General features: G+C 39.7%; 1 non-coding gene across 1 annotated transcript; it reads right to left on the bottom strand.

The window, feature by feature from the left end:
• Positions 1–2,042: 2,042 nt before the first annotated feature.
• On the bottom strand, positions 2,043–2,234 carry LOC143374451 (U2 spliceosomal RNA). The gene has a single exon (XR_013086665.1). It is a non-coding gene; the product is annotated as a U2 spliceosomal RNA (small nuclear RNA).
• Between the last annotated feature and the right edge of the window lie 1,923 nt (positions 2,235–4,157).

Raw genomic sequence — 4,157 nt, 5'->3', positions numbered from 1 at the left:
GCCGGTAGTTCGACGGCAACTTCCATCGTTGGGACCGGCGAGGTCATTTAAAACGGAAAAAAAAAGGGGAGAAAAGAAAAGCGAAAAGCAGAAAAGAAAAGGAGAAAATATATAAAAATGACTAGAGTGGTTATATCGCCGGACCAACGATGAAAGTCTCCCGAGTGCGTGGGCGCGCAGTGGATGAGATGAATGCGTGAATGACTAATGGGAATGAATATGAAGGTGCAGCAGCACAGCGGCGCGAAAATTTAAGCGTTCGAAAGAGAAAAATAAAATAGCAATACGTAATAAGAGCGGAGAACGATAGTTCTAGCAAATGCAAATCCGGGCAGTCGCCGAGATGTATAAAATAAATAACGCGGAACACACAAAAAAAATATAATAAAATCAATAAATAAAACACAGGAAATACAATAGAATGGGCGCTGTAATGTCTAATAGCGCCAGGCCAGGTTGAAGCGCCGGCGTTGCCTCTTGTCTCTTAAACGCGCGTCAGGAGTAATAAAAAGACAGTAAACAAGTAAATAAATATACGACACGCAACAATGTATAAATAAAATAAATAAGAGACGGACAGGTGTATAAATAAAATAGAAAAAGAAAAAAGGTGGCTAGAGTTGCTCCCCGGCTGAAATACTGATTGGTAGTAAAAATATAAAATATGTGACGTCCGTGGTTAAAAATGCAGAGGTAAAAGTGTATAAATAAAAATGTATAAATAAAAGTGTATAGATAAGAGTGTATAAATAGAAACGTGAAAGTAAAAATGTATATATAAAACTGTATAAATAGAAATCTATAAATAAAAATGTATAAATAGAAATCTATAAATAAAAATAAAAATGTATAAATAAAAATGTATAAATAGAAATCTATAAATAAAAATGTATAAATAGAAATCTATAAATAGAAATAAAAATGTATAAATAAAACTGTATAAATAGAAATCTATAAATAAAAATGTATAAATAGAAATCTATAAATAAAAATAAAAATGTATAAATAAAAATGTATAAATAAAAATGTATAAATAAAACTGCATAAATAAACAACGCGTCAACATGAACAAATAAATAAATACACAACCAGACAAGCAACAGAAATCACGGCTAAAATATCACAGATATTAGCGGGCAACACCGGCTAAGTTCCCTTCGGCCGTCCCCGACCGAGCTCGTGTACGAAAGAAGGACAGCAATAGAGTGGGAGACAGAGAGACGTGTCGAAGGAAGAACAGCTGTAGAGACAGAGAGAGAAAGCGGGCGATAGAGAAGGACGCGGAGGCGAAAAGGGAAGCCTCTCTATCGCGAGAGTCAGAAAATAAAAGAGACTAGAATAAGAAAACCAGGCCTGATTCCCGAGCGGGAATCAGTTGTGCAGAAAAGATTCTACCCGCGGTAGAGAAGCAGGAAGGAGTCGGGAAGCTCTCTGGAAGAGGTGTGTGTCCGGTGTTAAAAATGACAGGTTTTCTAACCAACGTCAACGAATCTTGGTCAATTATTACACCTCTTCCTTTGAATTTTTCCGACGGGAACAGAAAGGAACCCCCCTCGCATGCACCGTGGTGCACCGCACCGCGATATTACTCGCGAAACGGCGAAAATCCACGCGTGCAATTTGAACCTTTCAGAAAACAACCAACGGCAAACCGTTAATTGTTTTGAGAAAGGTCGCGAGAAGAAGCGCGGGTTTGTAGGTGCCACCTGAGGCGCGGGGCGAGGGAGCGGGCTCACCCGTCCGCGACGATCAGCTGGGGGAACTAGGTGCCGTGCGCCTACGTGACGTCAGAGAGAGTGACGTCACCCAGTGAACGGCTCCTAGAGGGAGAAAGCGATAGATAGAAGAAGGAAAAGACTTACTCGGTCGGTGACTTGTCGGGCTCCAATCCCAGTCCTGGCAGCGGCGCACGCGGTCGGAGGCACTTTTCGCGGGACTTAGAAATTTTCACCGCTCGGACCGAAGAACCTCCGCACAACGACTAAGTCGCTTCCCGGGCTTATGGCTCTGTTCTGGGGAGTCAGAATGTATGTTTAGAATGAGCTAATTGAGCCAATCCTGGCGGCACTGCAATGCCAGGCTGACTCGCGACGGAGGTGGAGCAAGCACCAACGCTCCGTCAGTTTCCAAAAATCAGATTAATATTCTGACTCCCCAATGGGGAGTGTATCAGATATTAAGCTGATAAGAACAGATACTACACTTTGATCTTAGCCATAAGGCCGAGAAGCGATACTAATTCACAAAACAACTGGCCTCTTATGAAACTTGTCGTGAAAAATAGCTGCGAGAAAGTGTCTACCGAAAACATCACCTAGCGGTGGATGCAGGACTTACAGCGACGTTTGCGTTGATGAGAGGTGACTACGACAGAGCTGAGCGGTGTTTGAACTGTAAATCAGGCTAAAAAAAATGAAATCCAAGTAGGTATATTGAAAAAAAAATGTTAAAAAATATATAAAAAATCAATTTTTTAAAAAATGACGAAATTTTTTAGTTTTCGGATCGGTTTCGTTTTGCTTTTATGTTGTATGTAGATCTTAATGAAAGCAATATAAAAGTGTTATGAAGCGTTATTGTAGAGCCAATAATTTAACCAGTAAACATAGTTTTTTGTGGTAGTATAACACCATGACACTATTATACAAATAAATTATAAGTTTATCTATATAAAAACTTTTCATTTCGAACAATTTTAATTGTTATACTCCTATTTTGCAAACACTATTAAAGTTATTTTAGTGAATAACTTTAAGGAGGGAACCCGAATCGACGATCGGAAATTGATATGAAAATTTTGTGAGTGTTTTTTTCGGAAACTGAGCAGAGAATTAATTTCAAATTGTGAAGGTATGGTTTTATACTTAAGAACAGAAGGAAAAACCATTAGTTAGCAAAAAGAAATATTAATTCAAAGAATTATTCATCCCAGGTTCATCCCCCTCCCCCCGAAGCTGCCGATTCATCTGCAGAGGCGGATTCAGGAGCCTTTCTTGGAGGGCGCGAAATATGTAAAAGTACATAAATACATTTTTGAACTCTCTTTTACAAGATTTAAAATTTGCTTGTAACTTATATTTGAATATCTCTATCAGATACTATAGCCTAATTAATTAAATTCACAATAATTATTTATACAGAATAATACACAATTTCATAATATTTTTCTATTTTATTACTCTTGAAGGGGGTCCCTATCGCCCCCCTCTGGATCCGTCAATGGTCATTGGTCTGCAAATCGGTGGGCTACTGCTAAAGAAGGATGCCTGTCTGCAGAGGTAGCAGTGAAACTGTTTTCAACGAACAGTGATCTGACTCATCCGCCGCGGGTAAGTACGGGCGAATCGGATAAGCGCTCGGCGACGTCGGGCGAGTATGGGCGGGTTAGCCGCGGGTATCACAGGTTAGTGAAAGTTCGGGTCCGGACGGTTCGGGTGCATCGAGATATAGTCGGATGACGGGCGGATCAAATCGATCAAACCCGCCCATTGTAGGGCTCTGGACTCCGATGCAGGGATCCGAACCGCCGCGTAACTGTAACCTTTACCCGGTTAACAAGGAAGGTTTCTGTAACCCATACTAACTGCGAGGGAACGGTTCTTAAATTCTAGAAAGGACCGAAGTAACCGGGGTAACCCGCTACAATACATATTCAGATCAAATGAAAACACAATGTTTAAAATATACGAGTATATAATCCATGCAGGATTGATTAATTTTAGAGGGTTGTTAGAAACGGAATTTATACTTTATTTCTTAAACTTCAAAAATTATTTAGCACATCAATATCTTAACTTGATTAACGTGAAGACTCCTCAATGAAATAAGAGCGATCAAGAACATTCGATAATGTCCTCGATACCACAGTCCTCGACACGGCGCGCTGGCTAGACGGATAGCGTGAATCTACCTTTGAAAGGGCATTTTTCAGAACCTTGCGCCACTCAAATTACTCTAATCAGCGTCAAAGGACTGTAATCAGCTAGTTTAACATTACAAAATAGATGGCCCAGTTAGCACAGTAGCCTGTCATGTGCGTTGATAGAACCCAATCTATAAATCCAAAATATAAGTAGTATAATCACTGTAACAGTGTTTAAGAAGAAAGTGGCAGAAAGTATTTACACATCTCTAAATATTTTTTATAACTTTCAAGT

The sequence above is a fragment of the Andrena cerasifolii genome, chromosome 10, assembly GCF_050908995.1.
Source record: "Andrena cerasifolii isolate SP2316 chromosome 10, iyAndCera1_principal, whole genome shotgun sequence".
Taxonomy (NCBI): Eukaryota; Metazoa; Arthropoda; class Insecta; order Hymenoptera; family Andrenidae; genus Andrena; species Andrena cerasifolii.
Note: the sequence above shows the minus strand (reverse complement) of the source record. Positions and strands in the feature narration are given on the sequence as shown.